Below are 17,594 nucleotides of genomic sequence, written 5' to 3'. Positions count from 1 at the left end.
TTTATTGAGGAGTTAAAATAACACATTAAAAAACCTTATCTGCTAGGAAAATAACATCAGAATTCTCTGAGTTCCTCCAGGGCAATGTAAATCACAGGCTAAGAGATCAGTTGAAGTGAGGATATGAAGCACTGGATAGTTTCTTCTGGAAAGACTCAGAGTAAATCATCAAGACCCTTTTATAAGGAAACTAAAAGAAATTTCACTGTTTAGGTAAAGAGTAAATTGTCATTTCTATAGCCAAGGCCACCAGTCAAAAGAAAATAGATGGTTGTGACAATTATCTGGTCCCAGAACTTCTTCAGCTTCTCTCTTGCTTGACTTTGGAAAGGGAACTAGGCATGATTTAGAAGCTGGAGACTGATATGATAATGGGAACATAACAAGATTAAAATCCTGAACCCATCCTTTGATCTTTGAGCTATCAATGCCACAGGTTCTCTGGGCCTCTGTGTCTGAAAAACTCTAAGGTATTAGTGTCACCACTATGAGTGTCGTGGCTGCTGCCACAACTGGGTGATGATTGCTTTACTGCATGAGATAGGAAGTGCACGGCCAACACACTCATCTCTGGTTATATGAGACAGGGACCAAAATAAGGAAGAGATTAGAGGAGGACAAAGGTGCCAGTCCAGGACTTCATGCTGCAAGTGGTTTTGGATTTCTGGTGATGAAACAGATCCGTCCATCACAGGACAGGTGCATGTCACTGCCTTAGGGCCTGGCTGGTTTTAGCAATCTGGCAGTTCAGGGTCAGTGCAAAGGACATCCCAGCACCTGGATCACACATATACAGATGGTGATGATTTCAATAGACAGGAAATTGGAATGAAACCACAGTTCCACTTTCATACAGCAACCTTTACCTGTGAAACTGAGGGGCGAGATTCTGGCAGACTGCTGATCCAGTCACTTGTGCCATTTACACTGCAACGTTGCAGAAAGAACTGGATGGAATCTCACGCCATCTAGATGCTGTTGTGTGAGTAGTAGCTCTTGATACTCCTGGTCAGACCCTCAGCCACATAATCACTCAGCTTCTCTTCATACACAAAAAGAAGGATGGCCAAGGTCACTTCAAGGAGGATAATCAGTGGCAGGAGAAGGACGAAATAAGCAGGCATTTGTTGTCCTTGATTAAGCCCATGCAGCCCAGGAAGGCAACCACCATGTTAATGGAGCCCATGATGACAAGTGTATTGCCTGGCATGAGTGAGGGGTTATGGAAGAGCATCCCAAAATTGTTGTGGATCAGGAAGTAGATCCCAAAGCCCAAAATGCAGCAGCCACAGAACCAAAAGAGCAAACTGAAGACAAATAGGACATACTTCAGCAATTTCAAGCTACTCTTGTGCATGCTGAGATATTTTTGCCCTTCTGCATGCACTATTCCTAAGTCCTACAAGCAGAATTTTCTGATTATCCTTGAGGTGGCCGTGACAAAGCTGGTAACAACAGATATCCAGGGTTTATTTGTCTTTTGTTTTTAATTGCATTTTTTTTATTGTGGTAAAATAATATGTAACAAAATTTTCCATTTTAAATATACAATTCATTGGTGTGCAACTCTCTTTCCAAAACTTTTTCATTACCTCAAACAGAAATTGTATATCCATTAAGCAATAATTCCCCATTCCCTCTTCCTAATTCCTCCTAACCGCTAATCTGCTTTCTCTCTCTGAATTTGCCTTCTCTTGATATTTCGTATTAGTGGAATCATACGGTATTCATTCTCTTATGTCTGACTTCTTTCACTCAGCATAATGTTTTCAAGGTTCATCCATTTTATAGCGTGTATCAGCATGGTGCTCCTTTTAATGGATGAATAATTTTCTATTGTATGTATATCCCATGATTTGTTTATCCATTCATCTATTGATGGACACTTGGGTTGTTTCCACCTTTTGGATATTGTAAATAATACTGCTATGAACATTAATATAAAGTATCTGTTTGAGTCCCTGTTTTCAATTTTTTGGGGTTTATACATAGAAGTGGAATTGCTGGGTCAGATGGTAATTCTGTGTTTAACTTTTTGAGGAACCACCAAACAGTAAACTTGTTTTTCACAGAGGTATAGTTTAGTAATTCCTGTAGGAATTATGTGTACTTTTTGTGTATTATAGAATTGAGCAAATAAGTAAGTATATTGTGGATAATGAAAGCCAGGTTTCTCACTGTCAGAGAAAAAAATTACAAGTAGGGAAATGGGGTAAAAAGGCTAGAATGAATCCTGGATTGTTGGATTGGAATAGGAAGTATTAGTGTGAACTCAGAATTTTTAATATAGTCAGACACACATAGAAATGTGTGCATGTGAGATAGAGCCTAGAAGTAGTAACACCCTGTAGCAGTGAGCTCACCTAATACCCAGGTCTTGGTTTCTAAATACTGTCTTCCAATAAAAGGAACCAAAGATCCTTGGAGAAATTCTAGGGCTGGGACTGATAAAAATGCAGGATAAGCCTGGAACAGTTTGTGGTGAAAGATGTAAGGATATGCTCAAAAAATTGTGGGGAAGCAACAAAGGAGTTTTAAGAGGCAGTACCCCTTTCTCTCTCTCCCTCCCTCTTTCCCTCTATCTCTCTCTCCTTTTTCCATTCTTTGGGAGCAAAAGTAGTTTGGAGAAGTCGCTAATTAATGGCTATAGCCCAAAATGACAATGAATTAGCAATTCTAGAGAAGTGGGAGAACTAGATTTCCAGAATTATATCAACATAATATTCAGAATATATTGGTCCTAGCAAAAAATGACAAAACACACAAAGAATGAGGAAAGTATGGCACATTCACAGGAAAAAAAAAAAAGAAAGAAAGAAAAACTGTTCAGATACCGTCCCTGAGAAGGCTTATGCATTTAAAGTCAAAGACATTAAATATGTTCAGTGAGTTAAATGAATCCATATACAAAGCACTAAAGGAAATGAGGAAAACATTGTGTGAACAAAATTAAGAGATGAAAATTATGAAAAGAAACCCAACAGAAATTGAAAAGAAAAACTCACTAGTTGGATTCAACAGCACATTTGAACAGGCATAAGAAAGGGTCAGCAAACCAGACTAGAAAATTGAAATTATCCAGTGTGTGGAGCAGAAAGAAAAAATAATGAAGAAAAATGAACAGAGCCTGAGGGACCTGTGAGCCACTCTTAAGGGTTCCAACATAGACATAATTGGAGTTCCAGAAGGACAAGAGAGAGAAAGGGGCAGAAAAAGTATTTGAAGGTGTGCCAGTTTGGATATATTATGTCCCCCCAAAAGCCATGTTTTAATCCAATCTTGTGGGATATTTGGATTAGGTTGTTTCCATGGAGATGTGACTCACCCAGCTAGCTGTAGGTGATGCTTTTGATTTTTCCATGGAGGTATGGCCCCACCCATTCAGCATGGGTTTTGATTAGTTTACTGGAGTCCTTTAAAAGCAGCAGACCCAGATGCTTGCTGATGCTTTGAGATGCTAGCCCAGAGTTTGCTCTGGAGAAGCTAAGAGAGGACAAAAAACACCCCAGTATATGCTAAGCTAGGAGACTCGGACACTTGCTGACACTTAGAGGGCTTGGAGTTGCAGACAGAAGGACATCTGGAGATGCTAAGCTAAGGACGCACAGGAGCTGAGAGGAGCTGAAACACAACCTGGGACAAGCAGACTGCAGCCACGTGCCTTCCCAGCTGACAGAGGCATTTCCAGATGCCATCAGCCATTCTTCAGTGAAGGTATCCTATTGTTGATGCCTTAGTTTGGACACTTTTATGGCCTTAGGACTGTAACTTTTTAAGCAAATAAACCCCCTTTATAAAAGCTGATCCATTTCTGGTATCTTGCATAGTGGCAGCATTAGCAAACCAGAACAGAAAGAATAATGATGAAAGACATGAATACACACATCTAGGAATCTCAACAAACTTCAAGCAGGATAGGCTCTAAAAGATCTATACCAAGACACGTTATAGCAAAATTGTCCAAATCCAAAGACAAAGACCGGATTCTGAAGCTGCAAAAGAGAAGTGACTTGTCACTTACAAAGGATCCCCATTAAGAATACAGCAGATTTCTCATTAAAAAAATCAAATCCAGGCAACAGTGAAATGACATGTTCAAGTCCTTAAAGAAAAAAACTGTCAACCAAGAATTCTGTATCTGGCAAAATTATCTTTCAGTAATGAAGGTGAAATTAACAAATTTATAGATAAACAGAAGTGGAAAAAGTTCATTACCAGGAAACCTGCCCTACAAGAAATAATACTAAAGGTAGTTCTTCAGATTGAAATAAAAGGACTCTAGACAGTAACTTGATGCCGTAAGAAAAAATAAATAATATTATTAAAGGTAACTACATAGGTAAATATAAAATCCTGTATTATTGTACTTTTGATTTGTAACTGCTCCCACCCCCATATGACTGAACAGGCAAATGGGTAAAATAATGTATAAAATCTATGATCTGGGCTCACAATCCATAAAGATGTAATCTGAGGCAACAACAATATAATGGGGGAGGGACAGAGATATATAAAAGTAGAGAGTTTGTATGCTACTGAAACTAGGTTGGCACCAGTCAAACTAGGTTGTTAATTAGTTTAAGATGTTTGTTATAATTACAGAGGTAAACACTAAGAAAACATAAAAATATAGAAAAAAAAGAAAGAAGGAATAAAAATGATACACTACAAAAAAGCAACTAAATAAGGGGCAGTAATGCAGTAATTGAGAAAAAAAATAAGAGGAGACAGGAAACAAATAGCTAAATGGCAGAAATAAATCCTCCTCATTTATTATCTTAAATGTAAATGGATTAAACTCCTCTATAATAAAAGACAGATTGGCACATTGAATGAAAATGCATGATCCATCTATCTGCTGTCTATAAGAGACTCACTTAAGGTACAAAGATACAAAGAGAATAAAAGTAAAAGGGTGGGAAAAGATATTGCATGCAAATAGTAATCAAAGAGAGCTGTAGTGGCTGTATTGTCAGACAAATTAGACTCTAAGTCAAAAAAACTATGAGACAAAGAAGAGTAGTATATATTGATAAAAGATTCATTCAGCAAGAAGATATAATGATTACAAACATTATATTTAGGGGTCACAATGGAGCCCTAAAATAATATGAAATAAAAATTGTGAAAGAATTGAATGCAGAAATGGATATTTGTATAATAGTTGGAGACTTCATTACACCACTTTCAATAATTGATAGAACATCTAAACAGAAGATCAACACATAAAGGACTTGAGTGACACTATAAAACAGTTAGACCTAATAGATGTATATAGACCTCTTCACCCAACAACTGCAGAATACACATTCCTCTCAAGTACACATGGAACATTTTCCAGGATAGACCATATGTTAGGCCATAAATCAATTTTAATAATTTATAAATACTGAAATCATTCATGGTATCTTCACGGACCACAATGTAATGAAGCTCAAAATCAATAACAGAAGGAAAACCAAAAAATTTACTAATATGTGGAAATAAACACACTTAAACAATCAATAGTTCAAAGAAGAAATCACAAAGGAAATTAGGAAATACCTTGAGACAAATGAAAATGAAAACAACATACCAAAACTTACAGGTGAAGCAAAGGCAGTGCTAAGAGGGAACTTTATACTTCTAAATGCCTACATTTTAAAAAAAAAGATTACAGATTAATAACCTAACCACATCTAAAGAAACCAGAATAAGAAGAGCAAACTAAAACCAAAGTTAGTGGAAGGTGGGAAATAGTGAAGATGAGAGCAGAGATAAATGAAATAGAAATTAGAAAAACAATAGAACCAACAACACTTAAGTTCATTTTTTTAGAAGATTAAAGTTGGCAAATCTTTAGCCAGACTGACAAAGGAAAAAAAGAGAACACAAATAATTAGAATTAAGAACGAAAGTGGGAGATTTACTGACCATACAGAAATAAAAAGGATTATAGGAGCTGTGGGGCTGGGAGCCGTGGGCCTGGCAGTGGGCCCAGCGTGCATCCACGCAGAGGGTTCCGGCCACGATGGGGAAGAAGGGGGAGGGTTCCCTGTCCTGGGGTCCTGCTTCTGTGTTCCCTGGCACTGGCACTGCCTCTTACTTCTCCTGCCCGCGTTTCCCTATAAACCTCCCCTTCCGTTGCATTTGTGCAGCTTTTGGTTTTCCTGAGCGCGGCTGGAGCTGGGAGGCAGGCAGTGCCGGCTGTTTGCTTTAACGATTGCCAGCTGAAAACAGAGGCCCTTGGCCTACAGGGTTATGGCCCAGAGTTGCTTGGTCGTTAAGGGTAGAAGGGCTGGGCCTGGGATCCAGCCTTAAGCACATCCTGGGGCCAGTGCCAACTCCTGTGGGAATCTAGACGAGAATGCTGAAGATGGTGGAGGCTGAAGATCTGGTGCAGCTGTGGCAGCTCAACCTGGAGCTCCTGAGGCAGCTATAGGCTGGGCAGGACACCGTGCGGCAGGCTGTGGCCAAGGCAGCCTTGGAGTCGAGCCTGGACTGCAGTGGCAGCCCCAGCACAGAGACCCTGGTGTCCCAAGGGGCTTCCTCCATGGCCCCAGGAGCCTCCAGTCCACAGTGCGAGTGCCACGTGCAGGTTCCATCAGATGTGCACCAGAAGGACCCCTGTGAGGGGGCCTGGCCTGTCAGGACCAGCTCCGGAATGTTCTCTCTCACACCCTCCAAGTACCAACCCCAGGAGTCCCTGGTCTGACCAAGGCCCCACTTGGCCGCTGTTACCTCAGACTTGAATGACCCAGAGCTTCCAACAGAGCCAGAGAGACTGGGGCCCCAGGAGGCCTGGACCCAGAGGTCCCTCCTAGAGCCTCGACAAAGCAAGCTGTCCAAGCGCAGGGTGACCTTCAACAAGGAGTCTGCAGAGTCCGAGAGCAGCTGGTGCCTGGGCTCTGACTGGACTGCAGGGTCCCTGGACCGCAGCTCTCACCTCAGCAGCAAGCCCAAGGACTTATTCTCCAAGCTGCAGGAGTTTCAGGAAGCCAACAGGGACAAGTGTATCTCCAGAGACCTCGAACCACGTTTCGCCGATGTGCAGGAGAGCAGGGGCGTGGAGGAAGATCAGAATGTGTGTACTGTTACCGTGTCAACCAGTGCCTGTTTCTGGTGCCTGCAGATCCCGGCACTCCCTGCTGCCTGTGCAGGACACCATAGGGCCAGCAGGACCCCAAGGCCTGGGTCAGGGTGACCCTCCTGCTGTCAGTCCTGGAGCCCCTGCACTGCTACCACATCCACCAGCGGAAGAGCTTTGACGCCTCAGACATGCTGGCCCTGCCCTGGGTGAGCATCTGCTGGGCAACAGTCCCAAGGGGCTGACGCAGCAGCCCAGCTGGATCTTGAGGCCCAGACAGGAGCCAGGTACTGTCCCCAGGCCACAACGTGGGCCTGGGCTTGGGGAGGGCAGTACCAGGTTCCAGGGTTTCAGGCTGCATCTCTTCCATTGCCCACTTTTTTTGTTGTTTGGACAACTAATCTAAAATAACTACTTTACTTCCAACATGTTCCTACTCTATCCTGAGAAAATAACCTAATATAGCAACATTTCTGTGAACTTGTGCCTACCATACCCATCAGAAATTAACAAACTGTAGACATTTCTGGGCATTCCCAGAAGGTTAAATTTACCTTTGATAGCTTATCTATTCTTATTGGGTTATCATTCTTCCTCCACTAATTGCTCTCTATCGCTAGTTCCCCTACATTCTACATTATAAACCATTTATTTTACATTTTTCAATGTTCATATTAGTGGTAGCATATAATTTAAAAAAACCAGGAGGTGTCCTGGTTTGGATGTATTATGTCCCCCAAAATGCCATGTTCTTTGATGCAGTCTTGTGGGGGCAGGTGTGTTAGTGTTAATTAGGTTGGAATCTTTGGACTGGGTTGTTTCCATGGAGATGTGACCCACCCAACTGTGGGTAATACCTTTGATTGGATTGTTTCCAAAGAAGTGTGGCCCCACCCATTCAGCATGGGTCTTGATTAGTTCACTGGAGTCCTGTAAAAGAGCTCAGACAGAAGGAGCTCAGTGCTCCTGCAGCTTTAAGAGACATTTTGGAGACAGCCTTTGAAAGCAGACTCTTGCTGACTCTTTGCTCCAGAGAAGCTAAGAGAAGACAAACGCACCAAGAGCAACATTTTGAAGAACACACAGGCACTGAGAGAGGAGCTGGAACACAACCTGGGATCAGCAGACACAAGCCACGTGCCTTCCCAGCTAACAGAGGTTCCCTGGACGTCATTGTCCTTTCCTTCGTTGAAGGTATATTTGTGCTAATGCCTTAATTTGGACATTTTCATGGCCCTCAGATCGTAAATTTGTAACCAAATAAACCCTCTTTATAAAAGCCAATCCATTTCTGGTATTTTGCATAATGGCAGCATTAGCAAACTGTAACGGGAGGCTGCTATGAACAATTATATGCCAACACATTAGGAAACCTAGACGAAATGGATATATTCCTAGAAATATACAATTACCTAATCTCATGCCAGAAGAAATCTCAACAGCCCTATCATAAGTAAAGAGATTGAAACAAAAATGTAATTAAAAACTTGACAACAAAGAAAGTCCAGAACCAGATGGTTTCACTGGGGGAAGTCTACCAAACATTTAAAGAGCTTTAACATCAGTCCTTCTCAGAGTCTTCCAAAAAATATTAAAAGAGGGTTGACTTCCTAACTCATTCTCTGAGGCCAGCCAAAACCAGATAAAGACAACACAAAAGAACATTACAGGCCAATATTTCTTATGAATAAAGATGCAAAAATCCTCAACACAATACCAGCAAACTAATCCAGCAGTAGGTTAAAGGGTTATATGCTGTGACAAAATGGAATTTATTGCAGGAATGCAAAGATGGTTCAATTTAAGAATATTAATCAATGTAGTAGTAGACTACATTAATAGAATAAAGAAAAAAATGTGATCATTTCAATTGATGCAGAAAAGGCATTTGACAAAATCCAGCTGGAAGGGAACTTTCTCAGCATGATAAAGGGCATTTATGAAAAACCCACAGGAAATATACCCAATGATGAAAGACTGAAAGCTTTCTCCCTAATATCAGGAACAAGACAAGATGCCCACTGTCACCACTGTTATTCAACATTATATTAGAACAGCTAGCCAAAGCAATCAGGCAAAAGAAAAAAATAAAGGCATTCAAAGTAGAAAGGAAGAAGTAAAGTTATCCATAAGCTTAGATGAGAGGATGCTATTTACAGAAAATCCCAGAGATTCCACAAGAAATCTGTTAGAACTAAAAATGAATTCAGCAAGATAAACATACAGAAGTCAGTTGGGTTTCTGTACATCAGTAATTAACGATCTGAAAAGGAAATCAAGAAAATTCTGTTTATGATACAACTAAAGGAATAAAATACCTGGAAATAAATTATCCCAAGAGTGTTACTTCCAGGAAAGATGATGGAGTAAGGAGCTTCAAGACTCACTCCTCCCACCAAAACATCTATTAACCATGCAGGAACTGTCTGAAACAACTATTTTGAAACTCCAGAGGCCAGAAGAACACTATAGCATCCAAAGAAGAGCAGGAAGAAGAGGCAGATAAATTACAGTAGAGAACTGTGGATTACTCTTTCCATGTGGTGCCTGCTGAAATCCATTCCCACATTGCAGCAGGCCACCTCAGGGCTAGCTGCTGGTGACAGAAAAGGACATAAAATTCTGCTTCCCCAGGAACAGGGGTGGGCACAGCAAATCACTGATCACAGCTTTTGATTAGCAAATTTGGATCACTGTTTCCCAGCTCAGGGCAGCTGTTGTTTCAGCCCGCCCTGGACAAAAACAACAGCAGACATTGTTTCAACCGTGCCCTGACAAAGGGGGTGGCAGCCGTTTTTCGACTGTCCACAGAGAGGGGCAGAGGTTGTAGAGATTTAAAGATGCAGCACTTCCTTAGGACTGCAGGAGACAGTTAGCTGAAGGGTTGCATTTGCTGGCCAGGCAAGGAGGGCTCAGCTTCAGGTAGCCATTGGAGAAGCTTTTGGAGCCCTTCCTGATCCCCTCCCCAACGCACTTTGGAGCCAATCTGTGTCCCCTGTTTTGGCTGGGAAAGACTGACTTAGGAAGGTCCTCTTTCGAGTGAACCTCCTCTCAGAATTTGCCTGCCAGGCAAAACGGTGTGAGACAACAAAAAAAAGTATAAGAAACTAGAGAGGCAGACAATCTGGAGCAAAGGCCTGCCAGCATAAAATACCCTAGAGAGGGAGGTCTTCTCCTGGGAATCAGAGGGGACGGCCAGAGTCCTGTACAAGGGGAGCTCCAGAACAACTAAAAAGCAGAAGCGCAGGACAGGACATAGGCCCAGAAATACAAGGAAAACCCTGCACACTGCATTAGCCTTGGGCAGATCTTCTTGATAGGAGACTGATGCTCAAGAACATTGCTGTCTTGTCACCAACTGGTTACAGAACCAAGAAACAGACATCCCAGGGTGTAAATCCTAGAATTACCATTTTAAAATATTAAACCCTACAGTGTACAACAAAAGAGTACAAAACAAAGAAATAAAATGATGGTCCATCAGAAGGAAGAAAATAAAAATACAGAAAACACCAATGAAAATGAGAATATGGACATACTGAACAAAGCCTTTTAAAACAGTGATCTTAAAAATGCTCAAGAAGATGAAAGAAAGTACAGAAAAAGAAGTAAAGGACATCAGGAAAACAATTTAAAATATGAGAGTCTAATTAAGAGGTGAAAAATTTTAAAAAGGAAACAAACAATTTATGAAGTTGAAGACCATAATAACTGAAATGAAAAATGCCAGAGGGTTTCAAGAACACATTGGAGCTGGCAGAAGAAAAAGTCAATGAACTCGAAGGCAACACACTTGAAATGAGTGAGGCTGAGGAGCAGAAAGAAAAAATACTAAAAGCAAAAATAGCCTAGGACAGCTATGGGACAATTTCAAGCACACCAACATAATACAACATATCAAAACAAGGGATGTAGCAAAGGCAATGTTGAGAGGGAAATTTATAGTTCTAAATGCCTGCATTAAAAAAGCAAGATGTCAAATGAGAAACCTAATCACAAAACTGAAAGGACTAGAATGAGAAGAGGAAACTAAACCCAAAGTGAGCAGAAGGAAGGAAATAGCAAAGATTAGAACAGAAATAAATGAAGTAGGGAAAAAAAAAAAAAAATCAAAAGCAAAAGTAGGTTCTTTGAAAAAATAAATAAGATCAATAAACCTTTAGCTAGACAAAATAGAGGATTCAAATGATGAAAGTCAGAAATGAAAAGGGGAACATTACTTCCAACCCCACTGAAATAAAAATGGACTGTAAGAGGATACTATGAACAACGGTATGCCAATAAAGTAGATAACGAAGATGAAATGGACAAATTACTCAAACTAACCCACGTTAGTTCAAGAAAAAGTAGAAGAGTTCAACAAACCAATTACTAGGAGAGATTCAATCTGTAATCAAAAACCTACAGGAGGCGAGGCAAGATGGCAGACTGGTGAGCTGTATGTTTTAGTTACTCCTCCAGGAAAGTAGGTAAAAAGCCAGGAACTGCGTGGACTGGACACCACAGAGCAATCTGTCTTTGGGCATACTTCATACAACACTCATGAAAACGTGGAACTGCTGAGATCAGCGAAATCTGTAAGTTTTTGCGGCCAGGGGACCCGCGCCCCTCCCTGCCAGGCTCAGTCCCGGGGGAGGAGGGGCTGTCAGCTCCGGGAAGGAGAAGGGAGAATTGCAGTGGCTGCTCTTATCGGAAACTCATTCTACTGATTCAAACTCCAACCATAGATAGACTGAGACCAGACACCAGAGACTCTGAGAGCAGCCAGCCCAGCAGAGAGGAGACAGGCATAGAAAAAAAACAACACGAAAAACTCCAAAATAAAAGCAGAGGATTTTTGGAGTTCTGGTGAACACAGAAAGGGGAAGGGTGGAGATCAGGCCTTGAGGCGCATATGCAAATCCCGAAGCAAAGCTGATCTCTCTGCCCTGTGCACCTTTCCTTAATGGCCCTGGTTGCTTTGTCTATTAGCATTTCAATAACCCATTAGATCTCTGAGGAGGGCCGTTTTTTTTTTTTTTAAATCCTTTTTGCTTTTTCTAAAACAATTACTCTAAGAAGCTCAATACAGAAAGCTTCAAAGAATTGAAATTTGGGCACGTCAAGTCAAGAGCAGAACTAAGAGAGCTCTGAGACAAAAGGCAATAATCCAGTGGCTGAGAAAATTCACTAAACAACACAACTTCCCAAGAAAAGGGGGGTGTCCGCTCACAGCCACCATCCTGGTGGACAGGAAACACTCCTGCCCATCGCCAGCCCCATAGCCCAGAGCTGCCCCAGACAACCCAGTGTGACGGAAGTGCTTCAAATAACAGGCACACACCACAAAACTGGGCGTGGACATTAGCCTTCCCTGCAACCTCAGCTGAATGTCCCAGAGCTGGGAAGGGGGAGCAGGGTGAATTAACAGAGCCCCATTCAGCCATCATTTGAGCAGACTGGGAGCCTCCCAACACAGCCCAGCAGCCCAGAACTGCCCTGGGGGGACGGCACTCACCTGTGACATAGCACAGTCATCCCTCAACAGAGGACCCGGGGTGCACAGCCTGGAAGAGGGGCCCACTTGCAAGTCTCAGGAGCCATACGCCAATACCAAGTACTTGTGGGTCAGTGGCAGAGACAAACTGTGGCAGGACTGAACTGAAGGATTAGACTATTGCAGGAGCTTTAAAACTCTAGGACCATCAGGGAGATTTGACTGTTAGGGCCACCCCCCCTCCCCGACTGCCCAGAAACACACCCCACATACAGGGCAGGCAACACCAACTACACACGCAAGCTTGGTACACCAATTGGGCCCCACAAGACTCACTCCCCCACTCACCAAAAAGGCTAAGCAGGGGAGATCTCGCTTGTGGAGAACAGGTGGCTCGTGGACGCCACCTGCTGGTTAGTTAGAGAAAGTGTACTCCACGAAGCTGTAGATCTGATAAATTAGAGATAAGGACTTCAACTGGTCTACAAACCCTAAAAGAACCCTATCAAGTTCAGCAAATGCCACGAGGCCAAAAACAACAGAAAATTATAAAGCATATGAAAAAACCAGACGATATGGATAACCCAAGCCCAAGCACCCAAATCAAAAGACCAGAAGAGACACAGCACCTAGAGCAGCTACTCAAAGAACTAAAGATGAACAATGAGACCATAGTACGGGATATGAAGGAAATCAAGAAGACCCTAGAAGAGCATAAAGAAGACATTGCAAGACTAAATAAAAAAATGGATGATCTTATGGAAATTAAAGAAACTGTTGACCAAATTAAAAAGATTCTGGACACTCATAGTACAAGACTAGAGGAAGTTGAACAACGAATCAGTGACCTGGAAGATGACAGAATGGAAAATGAAAGCATAAAAGAAAGAATGGGGAAAAAAATTGAAAAACTCGAAATGGACCTCAGGGATATGATAGATAATATGAAACGTCCGAATATAAGACTCATTGGTGTCCCAGAAGGGGAAGAAAAGGGTAAAGGTCTAGGAAGAGTATTCAAAGAAATTGTTGGGGAAAACTTCCCAAATCTTCTAAACAACATAAATACACAAATCATAAATGCTCAGCGAACCCCAAATAGAATAAATCCAAAAAAACCACTCCGAGACATATACTGATCACACTGTCAAACATAGAAGAGAAGGAGCAAGTTCTGAAAGCAGCAAGAGAAAAGCAATTCACCACATACAAAGGAAACAGCATAAGACTAAGTAGTGACTACTCAGCAGCCACCATGGAGGCGAGAAGGCAGTGGCACGATATATTTAAAATTCTGAGTGAGAGGAATTTCCAGCCAAGAATACTTTATCCAGCAAAGCTCTCCTTCAAATTTGAGGGAGAGCTTAAATTTTTCACAGACAAAGAAATGCTAAGAGAGTTTGCTAACAAGAGACCTGCCCTACTGGAGATACTAAAGGGAGCCCTACAGACAGAGAAACAAAGACAGGACAGAGAGACTTGGAGAAAGGTTCAGTACTAAAGAGATTCGGTATGGGTACAATAAAGGATATTAATAGAGAGAGGGAAAAATATGGCAAACATAATCCAAAGGATAAGATGGCCGATTCAAGAAATGCCTTCACGGTTTTAACGTTGAATGTAAATGGATTAAACTCCCCAATTAAAAGATATAGATTCGCAGAATGGATCAAAAAAAATGAACCATCAATATGTTGCATACAAGAGACTCATCTTAGACACAGGGACATAAAGAAACTGAAAGTGAAAGGATGGAAAAAAATATTTCATGCAAGCTACAGCCAAAAGAAAGCAGGTGTAGCAATATTAATCTCAGATAAAATAGACTTCAAATGCAGGGATGTTTTGAGAGACAAAGAAGGCCACTACATACTAATAAAAGGGGCAATTCAGCAAGAAGAAATAACAATCGTAAATGTCTATGCACCCAATCAAGGTGCCACAAAATACATGAGAGAAACATTGGCAAAACTAAAGGAAGCAATTGATGTTTCCACAATAATTGTGGGAGACTTCAACACATCACTCTCTCCTATAGATAGATCAACCAGACAGAGGACCAATAAGGAAACTGAAAACCTAAACAATCTGATAAATGAATTAGATTTAACAGACATCTACAGGACATTACATCCCAAATCACCAGGATACACATACTTTTCTAGTGCTCACGGAACTTTCTCCAGAATAGATCATATGCTGGGACATAAAACTAGCCTCAATAAATTTAAAAAGATTGAAATTATTCAAAGCACATTCTCTGACCACAATGGAATACAATTAGAAGTCAATAACCATCAGAGACTTAGAAAATTCACAAATACCTGGAAGTTAAACAACACACTCCTAAACAATCAGTGGGTTAAAGAAGAAATAGCAAGAGAAATTGCTAAATATATAGAGACGAATGAAAATGAGAACACAACATACCAAAACCTATGGGATGCAGCAAAAGCAGTGCTAAGGGGGAAATTTATAGCACTAAACGCATATATTAAAAAGGAAGAAAGAGCCAAAATCAAAGAACTAATGGATCAACTGAAGAAGCTAGAAAATGAACAGCAAACCAATCCTAAATCAAGTACAAGAAAAGAAATAACAAGGATTAAAGCAGAAATAAATGACATAGAGAACAAAAAAACAATAGAGAGGATAAATATCACCAAAAGTTGGTTCTTTGAGAAGATCAACAAGATTGACAAGCCCCTAGCTAGACTGACAAAATCAAAAAGAGAGAAGACCCATATAAACAAAATAATGAAGGAAAAAGGTGACATAACTGCAGATCCTGAAGAAATTAAAAAAATTATAAGAGGATATTATGAACAACTGTATGGCAACAAACTGGATAATGTAGAAGAAATGGACAATTTCCTGGAAACATATGAACAACCTAGACTGACCAGAGAAGAAATAGAAGACCTCAACCAACCCATCACAAGCAAAGAGATCCAATCAGTCATCAAAAATCTTCCCACAAATAAATGCCCAGGGCCAGATGGCTTCACAGGGGAATTCTACCAAACTTTCCAGAAAGAACTGACACCAATCTTACTCAAACTCTTTCAAAACATTGAAAAAAATGGAACACTACCTAACTCATTTTATGAAGCTAACATCAATCTAATACCAAAACCAGGCAAAGATGCTACGAAAAAGGAAAACTACCGGCCAATCTCCCTAATGAATATAGATGCAAAAATCCTCAACAAAATACTTGCAAATCGAATCCAAAGACACATTAAAAAAATCATACACCATGACCAAGTGGGGTTCATTCCAGGCATGCAAGGATGGTTCAACATAAGAAAAACAATCAATGTATTACAACACATTAAAAACTCGAAAGGGAAAAATCAATTGATCATCTCAATAGATGCTGAAAAAGCATTTGACAAAATCCAACATCCCTTTTTGATAAAAACACTTCACAAGGAAGGAATTGAAGGAAACTTCCTCAACATGATAAAGAGCATATATGAAAAACCCACAGCCAGCATAGTACTCAATGGTGAGAGACTGAAAGCATTCCCTCTAAGATCAGGAACAAGACAAAGATGCCCGCTGTCACCACTGTTATTCAACATTGTGCTGGAAGTGCTAGCCAGGGCAATCCAGCAAGACAAAGAAATAAAAGGCATCCAAATTGGAAAAGAAGAAGTAAAACTGTCATTGTTTGCAGATGATATGATCTTATATCTAGAAAACCCTGAGAAATCGACGATACACCTACTAGAGCTAATAAACAAATTTAGCAAAGTAGCGGGATACAAGATTAATGCACATAAGTCAGTAATGTTTCTATATGCTAGAAATGAACAAACTGAAGAGACACTCAAGAAAAAGATACCATTTTCAATAGCAACTAAAAAATCAAGTACCTAGGAATAAACTTAACCAAAGATGTAAAAGACCTATACAAAGAAAACTACATAACTCTACTAAAAGAAATAGAAGGGGACCTTAAAAGATGGAAAAATATTCCATGTTCATGGATAGGAAGGCTTAATGTCATTAAGATGTCAATTCTACCCAAACTCATCTACAGATTCAATGCAATCCCAATCAAAATTCCAACAACCTACTTTGCAGACTTGGAAAAGCTAGTTATCAGATTTATTTGGAAAGGGAAGATGCCTCGAATTGCTAAAGACACTCTAAAAAAGAAAAACGAAGTGGGAGGACTTACACTCCCTGACTTTCAAGCTTATTATAAAGCCACAGTTGCCAAAACAGCATGGTACTGGCACAAAGATAGACATATAGATCAATGGAATCGAATTGAGAATTCAGAGATAGACCCTCAGATCTATGGCCAACTGATCTTTGATAAGGCCCCCAAAGTCACCGAACTGAGCCATAATGGTGTTTTCAACAAATGGGGCTGGGAGATTTGGATATCCATATCCAAAAGAATGAAAGAGGACCCCTATCTCACCCCCTACACAAAAATTAACTCAAAATGGACCAAAGATCTCAATATAAAAGAAAGTACCATAAAACTCCTAGAAGATAATGTAGGAAAACATCTTCAAGACCTTGTATTAGGAGGCCACTTCCTAGACTTTACACCCAAAGCACAAGCAACAAAAGAGAAAATAGATAAATGGGAACTCCTCAAGCTTAGAAGTTTCTGCACCTCAAAGGAATTTCTCAAAAAGGTAAAGAGGCAGCCAACTCAATGGGAAAAAATTTTTGGAAACCATGTATCTGACAAAAGACTGATATCTTGCATATACAAAGAAATCCTACAACTCAATGACAACAGTAGAGACAGCCCAATTATAAAATGGGCAAAAGATATGAAAAGACAGTTCTCTGAAGAGGAAATACAAATGGCCAAGAAACACATGAAAAAATGTTCAGCTTCACTAGCTATTAGAGAGATGCAAATTAAGACCACAATGAGATACCATCTAACACCGGTTAGAATGGCTGCCATTAAACAAACAGGAAACTACAAATGCTGGAGGGGATGTGGAGAAATTGGAACTCTTATTCATTGTTGGTGGGACTGTATAATGGTTCAGCCACTCTGGAAGTCAGTCTGGC

The 17,594-nt window shown here is 40.6% G+C and overlaps 1 protein-coding gene and 1 pseudogene across 14 annotated transcripts in view; both read left to right on the top strand.

Moving 5' to 3' along the window:
* Window positions 1-17,594, top strand: part of PRR14L (proline rich 14 like) — a 121,590-nt gene that overhangs the window by 15,350 nt on the left and 88,646 nt on the right. The gene's annotated exons all lie outside the window — the stretch shown is intronic.
* LOC119519649 lies at window positions 5,545-7,551 on the top strand (annotated as a pseudogene).

The sequence above is a fragment of the Choloepus didactylus genome, chromosome 23 (genome assembly GCF_015220235.1).
Source record: "Choloepus didactylus isolate mChoDid1 chromosome 23, mChoDid1.pri, whole genome shotgun sequence".
Classification (NCBI taxonomy): domain Eukaryota; kingdom Metazoa; phylum Chordata; class Mammalia; order Pilosa; family Megalonychidae; genus Choloepus; species Choloepus didactylus.
Note: the sequence above shows the minus strand (reverse complement) of the source record. Positions and strands in the feature narration are given on the sequence as shown.